Genomic DNA, 24,783 nt, shown 5'->3' with positions numbered 1-24,783 from the left:
TCTGAGCACTACCAGTTGAAACTGAAGGTAATCCTGTTCATCAAATTTATCTAAATATGGCTTCAGACTAAGTAAAAATGACGTTTCGCTGGATGGTTTGTCTGCGTCTAGATCTTTTTAACATTTTTATTTTCGAAGAACATGTCTGGCTGGTACGGAAAGTCCAAAACGTATTTTTTCGTCAGGGACGCAGCATGTGGACAACACAAACATTTATTACGGCCTTTTGGAGGAACGCACTTAACAGTCAAGGAGGTATGTGGAATGTGCTTTTGGAATTATCATCAAAGTGGCGCTTATTTCACTGATTTTTAAATGTGCAACCAAACTTTGCAGCAAAAGTTATTAAAGCTTGTATTGTTTTACATAATTTTGTACGTGACAGAGATGGATTTGTAGTTGAGCATACCACATACATTATTGGTTTAAAGGACTTGCCCCGAGATGAACGCACAAGAGAACTGACAGCTAACACCATTAGGAATACGCTTTGTAAATAGTTTGTGACAAATGCCAGAAGTGTGCCATGACAGATGTCAAAGATATAAATGATCACTAGGTTTAGCTTTTTAAATAAAAATTTAATATACTTACTTGCCAAACGCAGTTTTATCTTTCTCTTCTATTAGATCAAAATCTTGCTTCAATGCTGAGCAAACTTCCCTCCATGCATTTTTCGTCGCAAAAATTGATGGAATTGATGCTGAAGTTTTAATAACCTTGGTCGAAGTAAGACCTGTGTTGTGGGACAAAACTCGATATCTGTATTAAGATCTAATTAGATCGACCAAGGTTATTAAAACTTCAGCATCAATTTCATCCATTTTTCAATAATTTTTAATAAAATAAACACAAATAAACAACTAATACACAGTGCCGGATTTACAAATATTCCGCCTTACGCCCTGTGTGAAATGTCGCCCTAAATGAAAAATTATGAAAAAAAAATTGAAAAAAAATTAAGGAAAAAAATTTCGTGCCACGTCCTATTTTGACTCCAAAAACGTCTCTGAAAATACCATTATTTGTAGTACAGATCAAGGCTTAATTGAGTCAAAACGGTCCTAGAATACTATAATATAAAAATAAGTGGCTTCTTCAATTGCTGTAAAAGCCTTTACGTAATCGCTCCAATTTTCTTGCAAACTAATCAGAGCATCATCCCGAGCGGACCACCTTGTTACATCTACCCGTTTAGGTACTTTAGCTCCAGGTTTTAAATTGGTAAATAGTATTTCCCAGCGACGAGTAGATGCCGAGAAAAAGGTATAGAGGTTCTGCAAAGTATCAAAAAATGTCAATGCTTCCCTAGTACATTCTGCCGAGCAGACTCCAACCAAATTTAAAGAATGCGCAGCACATGGGACGTAACCCGCTTGTGGGTTACGTCCCATGTGCTGGTAGGATCCTAGCTTGTAAACCACTGTAGCAACCAGACATGTTACTAGCATTGTCGTAAGACTGACCTCTACAATGATTTAAATCCAAATTATGCAATTCCAACTTGAAAAGAATGGCATTTTCCATATCTTCGGCCTTATGTCCCACATTTGGCAAGAACCCAATAAAACGCTCCACTGGATTTCCGTTCGTAACATATCTAATAATAATAGATAATTGATCAATATGTGACACATCAGGGGTTGAGTCAATTATAATCGAATAATATTTGTTTTGTTTTATTTCTGCCATAATATGATTTAGAACATCACTGGCCATAAGTTCAATAAATTCTTCACATATTTGGGATGACAGGTAAGACGTTTTGCCACTTCCAGGATTTTCATTTGATTTCATTTGACACCTGCCGTGTTCTTTGGAGTTCATTTTTGAAGTACCTCCGAAAAGCCGACATGGAATACAAAACAGACTTTTCTTGGAAACCGAATAAATTAAGTATTTTCGTGGTTGCACTTCTCCATTAGCAAGTTTTGGATTAAAAACGTTTTTTGTCAGACACCTCGTTTTGTCCCCAGTAACAGTTTTTGTGACTGAAAAATCTGCGTCAGTCGATCGTGCATTCGTTGATTTTCCAGCCGGCAAGATCCTTACTAATCAATTGAGCTCTTTGAGCATCCGCATTTTCCGACGCCGATGATCTTGATGCTTCTAGTGGTTTAGATGTTGATTCTAAAATAAACAATATAGTTTTAGCATACCTAATAAATTAACAGTTCACATTAAATTTTAAAGCGGAGGAATATACCCAACCTAGATATACTATAGTGATTTTTTAAAATTTACACTGACGTTTAAATATATATTTTACATATATTTTCATTAAATTTTATTTAAAACTATCAGCACCGGCATAGACACGTTTGCTATAAAAAATAATAAATATTTTTACCAATACCAAATTTAGGTAAAAGTTTCAGCACAATACATTTTTATTTTTTAATAATTGCTTTTGTTATAAAATATCCATATTCCATACTATTAGCTACCTATATAAAAGGATTATTAACAGCATATGTAAAGGGGACGTCCCTTCTCTCCGAGACGCAGTGAGACTCTTTAGATCGTTTATTTTTTAGGTTATATTTACTATAAACTCATAATTAACACAAAATACATAAATGTTATTTTACAATCATATTTACCCAATTATCACATTTAAAGCGTTTTTTTTTTAACGAACTACATTTACCAATGTGTCCGCACCTTTAATGCGGTCGTCTATTCAGTCATTCCTATTTATCACTCACTTCTTATCATAATCATGCAAGCTTTTATCATCAGTCTTGTGATGTGTGTCACGGAGCAAAAAGATACGAAAGACAGAAAGAGAGACGAGCGAAAATTTTGGCTATAACCCATTTTTTTAGATTTTTACGGTCCCACCACATCAAAATTAATTTGTATAAATGCCACTGAATATTGAATATACCTTTTTACCTAATATCATAAGTTTACCTGCATATACACTATTACCTGCATAAGTTTCGATCATTTTATCCAAATTTTTAGTTGGTATAGGTAAATTAGTATCGGCACAATCGGCAGTTATCTCAGGAGAGCAAGCAACGGGGTTGGAATTATGCTCACTAGAGGTTGAAGGTTTATTTAAAAAAAAGTCTTTAGTGTTTCTTGTTTTGTCTAAAACTAACTTTCTTCGTTTTTTTTCAGCAATGGCTTTGTACTGCGCCTCACTTAATCGCTTTCGTCCGTCACTCATAATAGTTAAATTTAGCTAATAAAATTTCCGCAAAACTTGCTTCACACAGCACAAAAATAGGTAAAAAATGATAAACCTACAGAAAATCGGGCGTATAAAAAGGGGTCGCATCCAATATCGATATTTTATCGATCGGTATTTCATTATATTATTTTTTAAAGTTTTCTTACGGCTGAGCGTAATTGGCATAATGGGAAATACGGCACTGCTAATACAACGTTCTTGTCAATGTCGTACGAATCAAAACCGTGCAATGTGGAACATCCATTAAGCCAGGTTTCCACTGCATCGAAAACGCCGTACGGCGACCGTCAATTCCAATAGCAAAACACACTATACGTTTTACTGCTATACGTCACGGCTCAGGTATCTTACGGTCACCGTATAATGTGAAAGATCTTATGCTATTCTTTACTCACAGCCGGACGGTTTTTTACCGCACGATGGAAACCGTATAATGTAAAACGAGCGTTATAGAATTATTGAGTATTTTTTTTAGCGGCTTAAATAAATCTTGATACTGTTAAGGGCTTTTCAAAAATCTAATATTTTGAAAACTTATTTAACGATTTTATTGATTTTTATTTTATATGAAAGCTTATGAGTTTTTTATTAAAAAAGTCCAGTTGTGGGGTTATTGAAAAAAAAACTTGATACTTGCATAAACTGCAACAAAAGCAGCAACTAGGTCATAATTAAATCTTGTATCTTTTCCAATGGTGGCTCTCGTATTTGAGGGCACCCTGTAAGTATAATAAATAATATTATGTCAATGGAAAGTTCGAAGCAACTTTAAAAACCGGAAAGAAACTTTTTGGCAAACTTTCAAAGAGATTAGATCCGCTTCGGAGCCTGATACACTTGCTGAAAGTTTTGGGGCGAGCAATAAAACTTCACCCATACGATTCTTGAAGGTTGATAAGATAGTTTTGTTTGCATGGGAGTTTATGTGTTTTAAAGTTAAATTTGAATGTTATTAAGTAGTGTGTCATAAAGTTTCCAAAATTCGTTTAGGTTTACCTCTCTTTCTAGAAGCGAGATTCATTGAGAGCTTTTCATTAGTTTCTTACTGAAATAAAAAAAAATTTTATTGTTTTCATGAACGATTTGGACAATTTCTCTGGTTTTCTATGCTTGTGGTCCATCTATTTTTCGTTATTTAATAATTTTCTGAATAAAAAATAATAAAGGTGCTTAACGATATTTAAAAAAGCAGTTCAAAGCAGACCGAGGTCATTAACTATTTCCTTCTGTTCGGTTCTATTTTTTCTATTTGGTAAACATCTCGCTTTTACAAATGATGTAAAATGAAAGCGGGCAGAGCAAAAAAAGCTCTTTAAAAAGTGGCATAAAGCTGGCTCAGAGCGTTCCGGTAAGAACGAGAGACAGGAATAAAAGAAATTACAAAACAAGAGGGATTTCATTACCGAACCAAAAGAAATATCACTTTTATATTTAGGTAGATGCTAAAAAAACGACTCTATTTATTCAAGATATATTAGTAGTATATTATATTGTCTTAATATCTCAGAAAGTAAGATTTAAAAAAAAAAATTTAGCAACAATGATAACTTATTTTTGATAGGCATCGAACTGTTGCTGTCATCGGTTATTCTGATCTGTTCCTGTTCACTTAATGAATCTGCTACAAGATAATTGTCACTCCTCTTTCTCCTGTACATAAATGATATTCCACAAGCTTTTACAAATTATCAGGAAACAGAGTGTGGTCTTTATGCAGATTATGCTACATTTGGAGTATCTTTTAGGGGAACGCAGAACCCAGCACGCAGGATTGCTTGGGACAATATTGGATCGGGCTAATTTGTGGTTTGCATCAAATCAGCTAACCCTGAATGAGTTGAAAACTGAATCTGTGGTAATCGAAACAAAAACTTCTAGTAACACTGAGGAAAAAACAAAGGTTTAAATTCTTAGGTGTTACTCTTGATACTAATCTTTTGTATGTTGATCACGTAAATGCCCTTTGCAATAAACCTAATAAGACCATGTATGCCATAAGACAAATTAAAAATACAGCTAATGAGGCAGCTGCACTAATCACTTACTATTCTCTATTTAATTCTATACTATGCTATAGCCTTTAAGTGGGATTTCTGCAGCCACGACACATCTTGAAATAATTTTTAAGTCCAAAAATCTGCCATATGATGCATTGTCAACTTGAAACAAAATGAATCTTATCGACTTTTCTTTAAATCACTGCAAATAGAGACCTTATATTATGGCCTAATTATATATCAGAAACTCACTTACGTTAATTTAGATATACTATGTTATCAGATATTCATTTTCATGATACTAGAAATCAAAATAACTTAATATTGCCATTTACTAGACTGGCGAGAAGCAGCATGGAAGAAATGAAATTATTTAATGCATTACCTGCAATATAAGATTGCTGCCACAAAATTTAAGACAGATTTATTTTAAAATTTATAAAAACAGATTCTTGTATATACAGTAAAGACGAATTTTACTCATTGACAGAAATTGCATTTTTTTTAAAATTTTATTAACTAGGAAGTTTATATACGATTCATATGACTTATGATATATTTATGAATAATTTTTAAACATCGTTGATGTTAGTTTTCAAGTGAATCTTTGCATAATTTACTATTATTTTTATATTTTGATTATTTGACTTGATATGTATTGAGATTAATAAAGCTATTATTATTATTATGGAGATTCGAAAAAACCGTCAAGTATACCTTGACAATTTTATCTGTGTCTCGAAAAGGAATTTATGGGGCGTGACTTATCTATTAAAAGTTTTAAAGCAAAGTTGTCATATTGATTCCCTAAAAACACAATATTTTTTTAAATTTGATATATCATTGTATATGCTAATTGATTCTCTAAGAACTAAAAAAAATTAACCTTTTTGTAGGTTCGATCTTATTCAATTTAATTAAAACAATAATAATATTGGATTGGCAATGGTTTGGATTAAACCAATGCTGCATACAACTATTTCCGCATATCTATTAAAATAAAACCAATCTGACAACATAGCATAGTAGACATGCGGCACGCGATTGACAGGTTATCTGGATGCCTCGGTTACTATAAAAGTAAAATCATGTCCGTTTCGCGCCGAGCCCATTTTTAAACTGATTCGCCCCCTAACCCAGATGTGTTCGAGGTGTAAGTATTTTACGTCATCGTCAGTTTTTTTAGGAGGCGGACCTCTACGGTAAACAGAAGCGTAAAAATAAAAAATAGTACGCCAATGGAGCGGCCATATTTACCTTCCGTCTCACCTATACCCCTAAGCTTCAGCGAACTTTGTCGATCTATATGTACCCTGGCCCCCGAATCGAAATTTTCACAATACAAAATTTTTTAATATCAAAATATACATATTTTGACAACATAACAGTTTTAAATGCAGGTATCTCTGGCTCTGAGGCGATGAGTTGCAATATCATATATACCGAAGTTTGTAAACAATCCTCTCAGCATAGTCCAGGTAGAGTTTTCAATGGTCCTAGTTTTCACAGATTTCATTCTTTATGTTCTAATGCAGATTGGCAAAACCCCGATACTACCGTGGATTCTGTGTGCTACTTTTACAATGTTATGTTTGAATTGTTTGATCAAACATTCCCTTTACATCTTGTCAAAAAAACAAGAAAAAAATATCCAAAGTTTGGCTTACCAATAGGCTCAGTATATCTACCAATAACTTTCGTTGTCAAAATTGTTTAAAAAGATTTAGTGACAGCGATTCATTTATTATTTATTATAATAGATATCGTTTCATTTACAGAAAGGCAATTAAATCTGGCAAGAACAACTATTATAGAAATAGGATCTTGAATGCTAAAATTAAATATAAAAAAGGTGGGCAATAATTATTGAATTTCGTAATAAGGCTGCTAGTTGCATCATTGGCATAGATCCTTATCAATAGAATATATTTTATTGTGATATGTCTTCCAATTTTACCAAAAATTTAACAGCTGTGAGAGACCCAATATCATATCTTTAAAATGTTTCACACAGAGGCTCTTTTTCCTTTTTTGGAGACGATCAGAGATGCAAGTAAGAACGCAATTTCTCAGATTATTAATAAGAGGTCCAGTGGACTTTACGAAATTTCGACGAAGGTTCTTCTGCATGTAACTTACAGAGCTTTGGATGCTCTCTACGCTTCCATTAACGAATCTTGGTCGCGAGATTTGTTTCCTTCTTGCTTGAAATCTGTAATATCTTTATTAAAGGATGGTAACTCAAGGAAACTTTCTAACTTTCGCCTTATCTCATTGCTACCTCTTCGGTTTAAAATAATTGAGAAACTAGTAAAGAACAGAATATGGGACTCCCTTCATTTAATTAAGGACAGTTTGCGTTCCAGTCTTCTAGGAGTATCCAGGATGCCGCTCACAGCTTTCTTGAACAGGTTTACTTTAGGATGAATCGGGGAAACTGCTCCGTAGCGGTATTCTGTGATCTATCTTATCCAAGGCATTTGATTGTGTAGATCATGGAATACTGTGGTCAAAGCTTAAGAAATGGCTGAGAACTGGCAAGAATAGTTTTTTTTCTTTTTGCTTTCCTACTTAGGTTTATGTATTTAATAATTCCGTTAATAGGAATTTTATATTTTTTGGACAAATAAAGCACCTATGCCTAAGCAAATGTTGTATGAATCCAATATTACAGATAACTCTTAAGTTCATTAAACATTATGGAAAACATGAGCTATCAAAATCAAATCAAAGTTTTTATACGAGCCCTAACAACTATATGTTGGAACAAGCAGTTATTTTGAAATAAAATGCCCATTTAGCGAAAATATTTTATTACATTTTTTTTAATCATAAATATAAAATGAAAAAGCTTTTTTATAATGTTTAATATTGTTTTTATAATTTATTTATATATTTTAAGTTATTTAGTATTTAATTACTTGGAAAATAATTGAAAATACTGACAACTAAATATTGTAACAAGTGAGTTTTAAAAAAGGAAAATACAAATTAGTAAGGCGTAACGTCGCCCTTAGCTTGAATAACAGCCTGAACTCTATGAGGCATTGTACCAACTAGACCTTCACAAAATTCAGGGGTGAAACTATCCCATATTTCCTGTCGTTTAGCACGTAGTTGTGGCAAAGTACGGCTATTTCTTAGGCATTGCTTCATTTTGTGCCAAAGTGTTTCGATTGGATTGAGATCCGGGCTGCTAGAGGGGTGTGACAAAACTTTCATGTTATGTTCCCCCATCCTTTTTTTGGTAGATTTAGCAGTATGACATGAGGCACCGTCCTGTTGAAAGATAAAATCTCCAGATGGATATAAATTTGCTGCACTTGGTAAAAGCGAATGTTCGAGAATGTCTTGATATTTTTCTGCATTTACTATGCCATCAATAAAGTGTAACGTTCCCAAGCAAGCTCCCTTTAGCTGACATACAACCCCACACCATGATGCCCTGTGGAAACTTTACAGTCTTTTTAAGAGAATCCTTATGGAATGCTTCTGTGTTATCCCGAATCACACGCTTTCGATAATCTCCGACACAGACATCAAATTTGCTTTCGTCGCTGTAAATAACTTTGCTCCAATTTTCTTTGGTCCATGGTTTTTCCTTGGCTTGTAATAGCACAGAACAGCCTATTAAACATACCTTATAAAAACTAAGACCGCTCTTGTGGATATATTTGCGGCAGCATTCTCTGGAAACATTTATCCTACTTTCTCTATTTCACCTTGCAGTTACTTCTCGTAGAGTATTTCTTCTTCCCGACATACAAATTTTAATCAAGTTCCTTAGATTTCTTTGAGAAACAACCTTTGGACGTCCTGAACTTTTGCCGCGAACACCAATACTGGCAGTTTCACCATATTTTTTAATTATATTAAATATAGTAGTTGTTGCAACATTTAATTCACTGGAGATTTCTCGCATTGTTTTCCCTTTATGGTACTGCCGGATAATAATTTCTCGCACTTTTAGATCAGTAGGTTTTCCACGGGCCATTATTGTATTTTACTCGTAATAAAACTGACAGTAATTGATTATTAATGGTCAAGTGACGCATCAAAATTTTTATTGTTGACAACGCACTACTTACTTTTGTTTATTCAAAGCCATCTTCGCGTCATGCTAATAAAACTGGAAAAATTTGAGCAAAAGCAACCCATGTTCCAACATTTAGTTGTCACCATTTTTTGATTATCAAACAATTAAATAAATATTATTTAACATCAAAATTTTATTAAACCTTAAAAATAATTCTCTAAAACATAAAAAATGTTATTAATTTATTATTTTTAAATTAAAAAAAAATTAAAAGAATTACGGTAAACTGGAATTTTATTCCTAAAATGACTACTTGTTCCAATATCTAGTTGTTAGGGCTCGTATGCATCAACAATCAAAGTTTTTATATTAACTATATTAACTAATATTGTTGATTATTTGATAACATTTTTGTCTCAATTTATTACGTTTTTCCATTACCATTTATTGCATGGACCATCTTGAACTGCATTTAAAGTATTAGTTAATTCCTGCCAATATTCTTGCATTTTTTGCTTTGTACATTTGGGTAAACTTGCCAGTGTACATTTCTCTACGTGCAGATGTTCCATCATAATTACCAAGAAAAAACAAAGCAAACAAAGACACCAAGCGAAATAAACAAACTTAAAAATGGAAACAGCAAAACAGCCGGTAGATCAATCACCTCTTACAATTATCTCCTCTACGAAAAACAAAGCTTGTCAAAGATACCCTTCTATGATCGGCTTAAATATGGCAAGACGGCTATGCTTTCCTTTGAAATTTGTTCTTTACTTTCTATTCTATCGCTGTCAAAAATTGGGCCCCTAGAATATAAACGTGCCAGCGCTATTGCCAGATGATGTGGAAAGTAATATTGACGTCTGCCATTTTGAAAAATGTTAAAATTCAATGACGTCTGGCATTTTGAAAAATTGAAATGTTGGTGTCAATAGAATAGTCCTCGAAATGTGATGATCGTGATGATCATCCATGCAGCGATGACATGTTTGTACGACCCCTAACCTGAACCCTTGATAAGCTTGTTGGACTCCCAGAGCGTTGTAAACTCTTGTTATAAAATTGACATTTTTTTATCCAAATATAATAAATTTGCCAACATTATCTTGATGTGATACGTTCAATAATTATTGCTTCCCCTCGATCCTACTAATTAGAATCATTTCAGGCATTTAACAAATTATCAAATATAACTCGAATTTACTTAAACTAGGCCAAATTAAAAAACATTAATTAAAAAATGGTTTTAATGGGTCTCTCAGATAATATTGTGAAGTCCTCCATAAAAAAAAAAATTATAAATGTAGTCAAAAACTGACGAAACTGAAAACATAATTCGGTTTTTTGTGCCCTTTCCCCTGCCATCGTGATCGGTTTACGTCGTTCGGCCTGGCGGTGAATATTTATTTTTGGCAGAACGAGGAAAATAAAACCTGAACGGCATATTCATGTTTAATCCCGTTATCCGTCCATATAACCTAAAGCGTACGGTAGTTTTTAATTTCAAATTAATGCTCGACGATTCGAGGGAGATTTAGTTGTTTTGGCGTAAATATATAATTTTTTCGATCAGGGTTTTACTAAAAAACAAAAAATGTTTAATATAAATTAAATTGGTTAACTCATTTCTAAATTTGACGGTAGCAGATCAACAGCTACACGTCCGTAGGCTTATGTTTACAAAAATGCAAGATTTAATTTAAATTTCGCGCCAAAATTTTGAGAGTTTAAATGATGACAGTAATGACGTACGAATTGCCATTAGTTATCCAATAAAATACGTAAAAACGCCGATTCGTAAAAATTTTTAATGACGTTTAGCTGCTGATACTAGAGGTGTTGTACGGAATGTTTTCCGCATTTTTGTCACTTAATTAGTTAAATAATAGATGTGGTGTGAATATTAAAAATGTTTCTTACCGTCGAACCATGCAATTCGATATTTTAGTTCAATATTCCCACTAAACTCACAGCCGCCAAGATAGAACCCGGGAGTATTTAACTTTTCTAACCCTCTGCAATATCTATTCTAAATTAAGCTTAGATATAGATAGAAAAATACCAATGGACGCATATTAGTAGTCCTATGGTCGGAACCTTTGGTGTGACACTCAAATCACGAGGCAGTGTTACTATTAACCGAAACTCTTTATTATATACTCTCGACATGAGTTTCACTAACGATCTTAGCATCTTTCGGAGAAGATTAAAACTAAACGAAAACTACTTCAGAGTGGCCTTATAGAGGGTGCCCCAAAAATCAACGATAAGCCGAAAATAAGCAATAGCTAAGGTACTCAAGGATTAAAAAAAAATAATGAAAAAAAAACTATCTTGAATATTTTTAAAATTATAAGCATTCATAGAAAACTGAAAAAAATAGCACTCCCTGTTGATCTTTTTAGTACTGTGGTTACACATTTCTGAATTTCTTAACAATTTTTTTTTAATGTAACCCTTAATCAAAACCCTTCGATAAATTACAAAACTAAAGTCAAGCACAAGTATTCACATTTAAGAAATTATCAGATTATTGCTCAACTTGTGTTGAAAATTGTGTCTTTTGACCATCATTTCCCAACTTTAACTAACTGTCCTGGAAAAGAACATTACTTCACTGTTTGGCAAGTGATTTCAAAGGTTGGCCGATCTAATCTAGGTTTCAAAATGTTAAGATTATTGGTTCAATAGGGGTATATTTTTTTTAGTCAAATGTACGCCGCTACTCTAAGCTAAGTTAATAATTGTACAGTGAAAATAAATAAATAAAAAAACTCATCACAACAAATGCTCAAATTGTCTGCCCTTATTCCTATACACATTCTACACCTTTTTAGAAAAGATCGCGTTATTAACCGGGCGAATCTGCGAATCTAAATGTTTTCTGATCTGCCATTATTCCACCCCGCCCTATCCACCTGTTCGGGTACTCTCTGTCCTAGAAATAACCTAACTGGACGAGCATAGTGGGCCGGACAGCCGTCTTGTTGAAACATGTTTCGGTAAATATTATGTTTACATTTAAATATTAAGAAGGCACATTTTCTAGTCAAGTCTAGTAAATGATTTTTCAAGCAATCTAGGTAAACTTCGACGTTCAAATTTTCCGGCAACTCATGATCCAATAACTCTGTCATTAAGTATTTCTGTCCACATGTTTACTTTAAACTGGTATTGTGACCGGTCCTCTCGGTGAAAATGTGGATTTTCCACATATCACTCATGTATGTTATGGAGATTTATTTGTCCATCCTTCTTAAAAGTCGATTCATCGGACCAAAGAATTCTTGTGAATATGTCTTTGCAACATTGTTTGACAAAATTCAAGTCGTGCTGGGTAATAAACCTTGGAACATTGAAAGGCTAGAATTAGTATTGCCATGGAACTATGGGTAGTTTGTTTGCTTGCAATATCTCTTATCCAATGATGCCAAATGCCTATATAGAAATGACAAAAAAAAACACTCTTTGTAATATCATAAAAATTTGTCACTTGATTTGACAGGCCCAAATAATACTATTCCTCTTTAATAAAATATGATAAGATACTCTATAAGAAAGTCAACATTCAAAGTTAAATGAATGTAGATAACTTATATTGGAGAAAAAGGCAAGATCGCAACGCCGCTCGATCGCATTGTTGATTTCACTGACACAAGTAATCTTTACCAGTGACCTCGTCAAAAAATATTTACATGATAAATATTTATTATTAATAGATTATGCTATATAAATAATAAACAATATTACCGTTTATGAACTCTTAATGCGTTTTTTTAACGTACATCATTAGAGTAAAAGTACTTATCTAATACAAAGCATTTTTATGGAAATTACATATTTTATAATTATTATAGATTTCTTAATAAGTTTTTATTATTCTACGTTTATGACGACGGTTGTCCCTTGATATGCTATTATGATAATATCACATTCATGAAAAGATCGGCCTAAATCGGCGTTTTTCCTATGGTGCGGCACAAGTTTTTACTATTGTAACAGTTAACAATGAGACCTTTTTCAATCAAAAACTAAAGAAAAAACACAAAACTTCACAAATGCCGAATGTAAACACAAAGCCGTTTGTCAAGATGACATGTCGCAAGATGACGTCAGCTTTTGCCTGCAGTGTTTCAAATTGTTTAGAAGCGGTTTTAGGAATAAGAATGTTAATTTTTTTTTTGCTTTGAAGTTGTTATTTTTGTGCTTAAAATAACATATTATATCTATTTCTAATTTTAACTTTTAATCCAAAATCTAACATTATTAATTTAAATCAACATTATTATATGTGTTGATATATAGAAAATTTTGTGTTTTGAAAATGCGTGTAAACTTGACAACAGAGAATCGATTAACGTGTTTATAAACAAAACACTCCCCTTTCCCCTGTGCACATGTTGAACTCAAACAAAGTTGTTGTTTACTAGTTCTAGCCTTTCAATATTCTAAGTAATAAACTTTATACTCGTTGTACGTGATACGGATGACTGGTGTTTTTTCAATATTCGATGTGCCAAACTTTTAGGCCTGTCCTTGTTTCTGTTCCACGTACTGAGGTACTCGGATCACCTGCAACTTCTTTTAAGACTTCGGCCTCGAAGGGCAAGCGCGGTCTGCCTGCACCACCCATTTGATTTGAAAAACGGCCCTCTAGAAGTAATCGATGCAAATTTAGAAATACTTCGTAATCTGGATAACGTTCTTCATTTGGGTACCTTTGACGATACAGTCTCCATAGATGAGATGAATGTCAGCATATTCCCGCGCAGTATAACGATCTAGTATGGTTTTGTTTACTAACTAAACAATCACACGGTTATCGATAGTCCAGAAAAGAGCCAAAATCTAAATCAAGTCCAATGAACCACGCCAAATTAATGAAAAAATATAAAAAAGCCAAAATAAATAAAACACGACATCACCACGAATACAAAAAGATGCGTTCTAAATGGAGGATAGCAAAGTACTGCAGTAGTAAAGGTCATAATTAATGACCTAAGTACCTGTCTTACTTACATTTAGGGCTATTTATGAACAGGGAATCCCCGTACAGGTAAATTACATGTACATGTACAGGCAGGGTAGAAGAATAGCCTGGCGTCATCTTCGCCCAATTTAAATAAATTATTTAAATTTACACACTACGGGGAAAAATAATTAATAACAAGTGAGAAATTAAAATTAAGAAAGAGTGTACACAAATCCAACTTAAAACGTCGTATGAGGAATGGAGGCAGATAATTTGAATATTAGTTGCGACTTAAGTGAAGTTTTAATTCATTTATTTTGACTGTACAATTATTAATTTAACTTAGAGTAGCGGCGTACATTTGACTATGTACTAAAAAAAATACACCCCTATTGATCCAATAATCTAGCAAGTATCTTACCATTTTGACATTTAGATTAGATACACCAACTTTTGAAATCACTTGCCAAACAGTGAAGTAATTTTTCTTTTCAGGGAAGTTGATTAAAGTTGGGAAATGATGGTCAAAAGACACAATTTTCAACATAAGTTGAGCACAAATTTGATATTTCTTAAAAATGTGAGTAGTGTTTTGTAATTTATCGAAGGATTATCCAGGGTTACAGTAAAAAAAATTGTTAAGAAATTAAAAAATTACAGTACTAAAAAGATCAACAGAGGGTGTACATTTTACGGGTTAGAGGGTTACACGTTTTTAATTTTCTATGAATGCCTATAATTTTAAAAGTAGTCAAGATATATTTTTTTAAATATTTTTTTGTAATCCCTGAGCACCTGGTCTATTGCCGGTTTTCGGCTTATCGTAGATTTTTAGAACACCTTGTATCCTAATACTGTAACTAACAGAATGGAAAATGCAATGAAGCATGGCCGAACAAATTTTAAACACTAATTAAACTATACAATCAACGATAAAGAATTGGGTCTTTATCCCTGTTAAGAAGGGTTTTTTGATTTTTGTGTATTGCGAAACATTCGTATGCATCTAATTTTTTCTTGTTATTAACTAGTTTAAGTTGTCGATCTCTACAAAATAACATTGATTTAAAACATATTCAGCCAAATATGACTTTTCGACTCTTTCATCTTTCACATAAGCTACACGTTCTTTAAATCTGACATTAATTGATATTGTAACTACTCTCATGGATTCTGGACTTTTCATTGGTCTTCGTTTTATCTTCAGGGTTTCCTAAAAGATTTCGTAATCGTATCAAAGCGTCTTCAAGATAGGATCCTATCCTATGGCAATGAAAGTTTACTTATTTTCATTTTTTTGAAATGTGGTAGAGTTTTTAACATTAACTTTGAACGCATGTCTTCTAATCGGCTTATCAATAATCTTATAACTATTGACCCTAGCTTTTGTTTTAATTGTTGCCTTTTCTTTATTAAATCTGTTACTATTTAGAGGAAACGAAACCAAACGATGTATTTTTTCCAAAATTAATTCCATTTTTCAAAAATTGACAGTTATTCAGGCTTGTTAAAATATTTAATAAAATATTAAAATTCTTCCAGATTCCATAATGTACAAGCTTAAATTCAATGAGGAACTTTGTAGTATGAAGAGCAAAGTTTGCAAAATAGAATTTATTAATTTTTAAAATCATTAAAAAAAAATCTTACCCAATTTTGCCATATTGTCCATATTGTCCTGTGGCATCACTAAAGACCTAGTAGCAGTCTTTAGTAATACTAAGTTTAACTTCAATCCATCAGCATTTTCTGTTGTCATCTCCTACTCTATATAATCAAAAGTGGTCAGTTATTTGTAATCGTGATCTGAAAGAAGACATTTTTAAATTGAATGTCGATTGTCCTATACACCTTGGACTCAAAGAAATAAAAAAAATATTATTTTACTGATTTCAAATATATCATATAAATATCATTTGGCGACACAACAGTTGTGTCAGTCTAAGAGACACATTACTAGATAAAATTATAGTATTTTTTACTATGATAAAGCTAAAATAATAATTAAAGAGGTTAGTTTAACCCAAGCAGTTTATCATTAAATTAAGACTAAGGTTACACCTCTGGCGGAGTCACTTGTCACAAAATTCACAAGTTATTCTTACTACAAATACCATTCTAAGTTACCTTGTATTAAGCCTGGTAGGTTAACCGAAGGTATGGCATCTAGTGTAAGGCCTCTTTTTGAATTGGCCTTGAATGAATGAAGAGTACGTACAATGATTTTCACATGCATGAGATTTAATCTTAGTCAGTAAAAAATAAATGAAAAACTAAAAACTCGGTAGTGACATGTTTATTCAACTCGTAACACAAACGCTCGATAAATTTGCTGTGCGTCCACAACGTTGTTGACTCCTGTTAAATTTCCCTTTTTCTCGGGCGTTGTGCACAAGGGACTGTTATAAATTTTAATTTTTTAGAAAAAGATATAAGTAATCTGGCAATATTATTCTGAGGTAATCCGTTCAACTATGTTACCCCCTCGCTCATACTAATTAAAATTATTTCAAGCGCTTACCAAACATGACAGCTGACAGTAATGACGTAAGGATTGTCAACTGTCACCTAATTAAAGACGTAAAGCGCAGGGCTGGGATTATTTACTTCGGCTTTGACGTTTATTGGTACGTATATCTCATGTTTGTCTCTGTTTGTCTCTGTATTGACTGTTGAAAAACAAAATTTCACATATTTATTTGAATTTCCAAACAAATTTCTGAACTACAGATTGTCATTGCCCATTGTGAACTAAGACCTAATTTTGATTGTATAAATATAATTGTATTGAGCTGGGTTAAGTTTGGTAATATTAGGTTGGGTTTAAGTTATGTGGAACTATTTACACTTAGGGTATTCATTTGCTTATAAATATATACATTTTTAAATATATACAGGTTGAGGAATCGCTCCTTACGCATAGAAAGGTGCCTAAAGGCGAAATACAACAACGCGCACGCATGCATTTCGTACGCTATGCTACGTTGCTGCTTTTAACTACACGTAATAATTAAAGTACCTGCATTTCTTGCAATAAACTTTTGCAAAATATGTGCCATTAAGTTTATACAAATCGATTTAGGTTCACCCCGCTTTCTCGAACGCAAATGGAATTGAGAGCTTTTTATTAGTTTCTTACCAAAATAGTTTTCCCTATGATTGGACAAATTCCCGGGATCTCTTGGCTTGTGATTCACGAACTTTTTTTTATGTATTTTCAAAATTGTAATAATCTTTATTTAGCAAAAAGCTACATAGGTTAAATAGTACAAAAAAAAAATTAATACATTATATGATAATTGTTGATCGTGTTTTCATTGCATTTCCACAGAACAACAATTGGTGGTATTAATTGTGTTTCATAACAAGGTTGGCTCGAGTTTGTTGTTCAAGCAAGTTGCGACACATGTTTCTAGGTCGGGTTTTTATGATGACTCGAACAAACAAGGCATCTCGTCCCGGTCGTTACAATGGACAATCACCGCCTCCCAGTGGTCCAGAAATACCCCGCTAAGGAGTCGACCCACGACCTCATCAATAGATGCAAGTCGAATAACTAAATAAATTACAAAATTTTCAATTTAAATAGAAATAACGGATTAAAGAAATAACGGAGGTGTTTAGCGATATCTACAAAGCTGACCGAGGTCATTAATTGTCTCATTAATATATTCTGTTCGGTTCTAGTTTTTTTTGGCAAACATCTTGCTTTTACAAATAATATGAAAGAAAACTAGCAGAGCAGAAAAACCACCTTAAAAAGTGGCGTAGAGCCGGTACAAGGCATTTTTTGGCAAGCGCGAGCTTCTGTAGATTTGGAATCAGAGGAACTCGTCACCACGTGGCTAATCGTGCAAGGCGCTGTTGTCAGATGATGTGGAAAGTAATATTGGCGTCTGCTATTTGGAATAAGTAAATTTTGGGAATTATAGTAATAATAGAAAGTAAAAAAATCATTTCAATTTTTCAGAAATGTCTGTAATTTTCTAAATTTTTAAAAATGATGTCACTAAACAAAAACTATTTGGCAGTAACATGTTGGTAAAACTTTTGACCAGAACTCTCGATAAGCTTGCTGTGTGTCCACAACGTTGTCAACTCATGTAAAATTTACCCTTTTGTCAGCATTGCGTCCAAAGGCTGTTGTAATAAATGTTATTTTTTGTTTTATAAATTATAATCAATCTGATAACATTATGCTGTTCTGGTGCGTTCAACTATGGTACCTCGATCATACAAATTAGGATCACTTTACCGCTTTATCGCTTACCAAACACAACAAAATGTCAGTTATTAGTCCAATTTACCCAAACTAGATGGCATCGAAAACATTAATTAAAAAATTATTTTAACTTTTATCAGAGTTAGGCGCGTTCGATAATATTGCGAAGCTCTAGAAACAAAAATTAGTTGATAACTAACGAAACTGAAAACGTAATTCGGTTTTTTGTGCCCTTTCCCCTGCCGGATCGGTTTACGTCGTTCGGCCCGGCGGTGGATATTTATTTTCCGCCGAACGGGAAAAATAAAGCTTGATCGGCATATTCATTTTTAATCCCATCATCCGTTTATATAACCCAAAATGTATGGTGGTTTTTAATTTCAAATTAATGTTCGGCGATTCGAGAGAGATTTAGTTGTTTTGGCATAAATATATCATTTTCCGATAAGGGTTTTTATTACAAAACAATAAATTGATAATATAAATTAAATTGGTTAAAAACCTGACGATAGCAGATCATCGACTACACGACAACTGTAGGTTTACAAAAAGACAACATTTAATTGGAATTATTCCGAACTTTTGTCAATTAATACAATGATAATAATGACGTAAGGATTTTCAATTGTTGCGCAATAAAAGACGTAAAAATTCCGATTCATAAACGTCGCTTATGGCCATTATCAGCTGGCATTGCTGACAATAGAGTGTTTTAATAACGAAATGTATATGCTCCGAAATGCTATAAATGTTAAACGTCCAAAATATTTTTGTTTGTAATGGTGAGTTTACACATGCATGATTTTAGTGGAGTCAGTAAAAATTGGCGCGCCAGTACTCTGGCGCATTTTTCTGCATACATGGAGCAAAAAGTTGTAATACTTCTGAAATCACTGCTACCAATGGAGACAGTTATTCACGAAAAACATAATGTTGCCTAAACTAGCTTGGGTAGACAAGTATTTGCACGTCCGGTAGTGAGTCTTTAGTTTGACTGTTGTTTCGGTGAAACTATTACTTTGTGTAATGAAAAAAAGGTATCGGCAGAATAGTCATTCTAATATTTGTGCTTATTGGATGTACATAGTACTTATAAAAGTAAAGATAGCCAAGGAAACGCAATTATTATTATATAAATATTAATTAATGAATGTTAAAAGCTTTGGTATTATTGAAATGAAAGCAAAACTACGTTCCGTAAAAAATGCTTTGGAATTAACTAAAATTAAGAAGAGCTAATTAACTTAATAAATGTATTGGGGGGGAGGGGTAGATGTAGATGAATTATACAGAACAAAAGTGCCACGGCTTTTAGTAAGAGAAAGAATTTTGAAGGAAAATGTACAAATAAGAGAGACACAAACATCAGAAATTGTAAGTTTATATTATTTTATTTATTATATTTTATGGGGTATTTATTATTTTCATTTGCCAATTGACAGCCCTATCACTAATAAATCAATTAGCTAAGGTGTTTCTGAGCTGTGTAGCATTTTTAGAATAGTTACGGCTATCTGCATTTGCTTTGTAGCCTACACAGTTTCGGGTTATGTATCCATTAAACTCATAAATGGACATCATGCGATGGGTTTATCAAATAGACAAAACTTAGAAACAGAGTAAAAGCGTCTTCGGATAAAACCACTGTATTAAGTTTCAATAAATTATCACTTATTGCAGTCTTAAAACTGCCTTTTGAAAATACTCTTCCATTAGATGCTCTTTCGTTTGCACCCTCATCTATATATTTCTAAAAAATATTGCTGATCAAATAATGCCAGCAATATTATACGGAACGTTCCCTTATAGTTGTAAAATTTTGAACCGGAATGAAAGAACTTCGCATCTTTTATGGTGGTGCTCTCCATTGTAAGCACCACAATTTCGAAAATTTCAGCATCTTGAAAGTCTTTCAATGACCTTTTTCCATTCTTTTATTTAGAGCTTGGCATTTGAAAATAAAAAATTAAATTTCATGATTTTAATAATAATTTTCAAATAAAAGATTGATTTTTTCTAGGACATGCAATCACAATCTTAAGTTGATGATTCTTTAGAGAATACACAGTTTACGACCTTTGAAGAGGTATTTTCGCCGAATGATTTATCCGTGACCAAAAAACTAGTGTCTCAAAAATTAAATTCAAACATCTGAGTCCCAAAGAGGGCTGGACAAAGGGCAAGTAGCAGTGAGAGGAATTTACAAGAGGTACAGAAAATTGTTCAATTAGATTAAAAGTCTTATACAGAAGGAAAAAATAAGTTTGATTGTTCCGGCAGGTTGGTGGTGGCTTGTTCGTTCAAGAAGCTACCAGAAACAGACGCCTTGGAATCGATGGCGTACATACACTCTTATCTTATGCGGCATCGTTTAATATCAAATGCCCAGCAACTATTCTTTCTTCGCCTCATCAACTAGTCATGAAGATGCTACAATGCCAAGTTCAAACCTTTCGTACTACAACAAAAATATTCATGACAGAATTCCTTTCCAATCTGCAGAAAGAAGAGAACTTTAGCAGGCAATTAATAAATTGCCCAATAAGAAATATAAAGATCTTTTATTTATTAAGATTCTAAATATAACATAAATTTACATATATTTCTTCTTTTTTCACAAACTTCAGGGATAAACTTTGACATTGAGTTTTTTGGGAAGTGAAGGAATCTCCTGTTGCAAGATATCCTAATATGACCAATTCTACTTTTGGTGTTAATGCGTCTCTCAAGTGGATATTCGTTTTCCCAATACGTGGCGTCACACAATCCAGAGGAGTATCAAAATGTTGTTTTGTCATTCGAAGATAATTTTTGTTGCTTGCAGGATCTTAAGTTAATAGTTCTCCTAGAAGTTTTACAAAAACATACAAAATAGATCGACGACTAATCCATAGCTTAACCCACACATCTCTGTATTTCTTAATTTTTTTCTGCTAAAAATTTGGCAACTATTTTGCAGATTTCGCGAGGTCGTCATATTACGTACTATATTAAAAAATGAAATGGTCATGGCAAATATTTCTATTTTAGCACATACAGTGTAAATCTTTCCTGACATGCAAATAGAAATGGCGCAACCACTGGCGCCTCTAAAAGCATGTATGTGAAAACTTTCTTTAAAACTCACCATTCAACAATGAAATTCACATTTTATTTGAATTTTCTACCAAACTTTTGACAATTGAAATGCTGACAGAAATGACGTAAGGATTAAGCACTGTTACCTAATTAAAGACGGAAAAATGCCCGGTTCATTTACCTCGGTTTTGACGTTTATTGACTGATATTCCTGATGTCACGGTTTTATAATAAATGAATGTATCTCTAATGTTTGTCTCTTAATTGGTTAAATAATAAATAAATGATCTATGAACATTAAACTTTAAAAATAAAATAAATTAATTTTTGTCATCAACCTCACTGTTGAAAACCAAAATTCCACAAATTTATTTGAATTTACCGCCAAACTTCTGAAATTATGTCAAAATACTTAAAGATTATCATTGTCAACTGTCAACTAAGACCCCTTTTTGATTAGTTAAGTTGACATAATAATATGGCTTGGGCTGGGTTAACATTGGTGGGATTAAGTTGGGTTTTATTTAACTACTTAGACTAAACATTAGGCATATTCATATTACGCTTATTCTCATTACGCATAGAAAGGTTCCTAAAGGCGAAATATGACATCGCGCACGCATGAATTTTGTTCGCTCTGCTACATCGCTGCTTTTAACTACATGTAATAACTAAGGTAACTGTATTTCTTGCAATAAACTTTTGCAAAATATTACGCGAAAGTTCAGTAGTGTGTCATTAAGTTTATACAAATCGATTTAGGTTCACCTCTTGGAAAAATTCCCTGGCTTTCTTTGCTTGTGGTCCAATGACTTTTCCTTATTTAATTATTTTCTAAATAGAAATAACGAAGGTGTTTACCGAAAGCTACAAAGCAGACTGAGTTCATTAATTATCTCCTTCTGTTCAGCTCTAGTTTTATCTATTTGGCAAACATCTCGTTTTTACAAATGATGTGAAAGAAAAACTGACAGAGCAAAAAAGCACTTTATAAAGTGGCGTAGAGCCGGCTCAAGGCGTTTTTTCGGTAAGAACGCGAGACAGGTATAAAAGAAATTACCAAACAAAAGGGATTTCATTGCCGAACCAAAAGAAATATCACTTTTATATAAGGAAGAAGCTAAAAAAATAATTCGATTTATTCTATTCGATATAAGTTATTGGGGCAAAATCCATTATACTTTACAATGTTGCCATAAAAAACCTCTAAAATTAGTAATATTAGATTGTTTTAAATATCTCAAAAACTATGACCACAATGAAATGAAATGAAATATAAAAATGTTAATAATTTTGTCTCACTACTTTCAAATATATGTACCTAAAACAGTTTTTAGTAATCAAGATATAAATGATAAATTAGAGACATGTGAGTGACTCCCGTCAAAAAAGGGTAGAAGCAACCCTATATATCGAAAAAAAAATTGTCTCACTTCCAAATATGCCAGTAAAACACAGTTAGTTAGCAATAAAAATACAAAAAATAAATTATGATAGTAGTGTACTTTAATTGCCAACAACACTAAATTAATATTACAAATTAATTTATAATGTATAGCCTAAGAATAAAAATTACAAAATGAAGATAATGAAACACATAACAAAAATCAAGTATATGAGAAAAAAATACAAGCAACACAACATTTATCTAAAATTAGAATTATTACCGATTAATTAAACAGTGGGTGTGCCAAGCGTTATAACGCAATAATAAAAATCTAGTAAAAAGGACAAAACGATGCTTATTATACCTCGTGACACAGGAAAAGGGAACACTTAATAACTATGTTACTTTTCAAGATAAACAAATGAAATTTTGTATATTGATGGAATTGTTATAAGAGCATATTTTGACGTATTCAATTGTTTTCCGGTACCTCCTGTAAAAACGTAAGTGATACTAACTTTCTTATTTTAGGACACTTGGGATATTATTACGTATTTCGATAGAAAATAATATTCTGAGAACAATGATGCTACATTTGCTACTTTTTGTTTTATACTCATTGAAAAAATCCATTTTTTAGATTTTAAAATAGGGTACCATGGATACGTTGAAAGTTTTAATTTTTAATCAAGTAATCATGGAAAAATCAATTTCATTACATTTTATGACTTAAATCTTTTACACGCTTATTTAAAATGTCCAAACCAGTAATTTTCGCTTTTATTTTATTTTTTAGCACGTTATTGGCAACAACCACTTTTGAAATGCAGATTTTTTTTCCGTATAATTTGATATGATTATTTTTTAAATCGGTTAATAAATAAGTCCATAAGAAGAAAAATTTAGGTCATATAAATAAACGCATTTAATTAATAAAAATAGCATGGAAGGATTTTTTTATTTGACTTTGATTTCTTGAATAGGAGGCTGGGTTTTGACGCATTCTTCAATTATTTTTCAATTGACATAATACATGACAACATGTCAAGTGAAATTTTAGTGTTTACTAATATTTAAAATATTTACTGACTGCATTTCATTATAATAAGATGCTATTTAAAAAAATTAAGTAAATGCCAAAAATACTGGTTCGGGAATTTCAAATAGGCGTGTAAAAGATGCAAGTCATAAAATACTATAAGACAAGATTACAACAGGAGGTAACATAATAAATAATTTTACTTCCTGTTATAATCTTGTCTTAATCGGAAGTAACGAAAAATAACAGAATATGCCTTTTTCCTGTCTCACCCGGTATATATAAACATAATAAACATAATAAACATAAAAAAATATAATAAACATATATATATATAAAATATATATACATATATGAGAGGGGCTAAACGAAACGGCGGCCATGTCGGGCTCATAGAGATTTTAAAAAGCAAAACTGGGGCATGTCAATTTTTGATTATCCGGGGGAAACATTTATTAATTAATTTCTTTTAAAAATGTCGATCACCTTTAAATATGCTTTAAACAGTTCTTAGCAACCAGAATTCAAAAAATAAATTATAGACACATGCCTGATCTTCATCAAAAGGGCATAACATAAACCCCAAAGTTCAATTAATTTTTAAAAAATGTGTGTTCCACTTTCAGATACAACATGCTATAACTTGAAAATTGATATATATATACAGTCTGTCCAAGATAAGGATGTCTATCATGGGGATCTCGGCAGCTATAGGAGATACGAGGTTGATTAAATTAGAGAAAAGTTGCGTATTTTAGAGCCTAACAATATTTTAGAGCCTAACAATACGCCGTTTAGAAAGTTTTAAAATTTTGAGTAGTTCCGGAGATATTCGAGAAAAACCGAA

At 32.5% G+C, this 24,783-nt stretch overlaps 1 protein-coding gene and 1 long non-coding RNA gene across 3 annotated transcripts in view; one reads left to right on the top strand and one right to left on the bottom strand.

Moving 5' to 3' along the window:
• Positions 1–24,783, top strand: part of LOC126737338 (extracellular serine/threonine protein CG31145) — a 601,920-nt gene that overhangs the window by 554,207 nt on the left and 22,930 nt on the right. The gene's annotated exons all lie outside the window — the stretch shown is intronic.
• Positions 20,975–21,604, bottom strand: LOC126737343 (uncharacterized). The gene is made up of 2 exons (XR_007661000.1): positions 21,560–21,604; positions 20,975–21,417 (listed from the first exon to the last, which is right to left on the bottom strand). It is a non-coding gene; the product is annotated as an uncharacterized LOC126737343 (long non-coding RNA).

The sequence above is a fragment of the Anthonomus grandis genome, chromosome 6 (genome assembly GCF_022605725.1).
Source record: "Anthonomus grandis grandis chromosome 6, icAntGran1.3, whole genome shotgun sequence".
NCBI classification, from domain to species: domain Eukaryota; kingdom Metazoa; phylum Arthropoda; class Insecta; order Coleoptera; family Curculionidae; genus Anthonomus; species Anthonomus grandis.
This window is presented reverse-complemented; position numbering and strand designations above follow the sequence as displayed.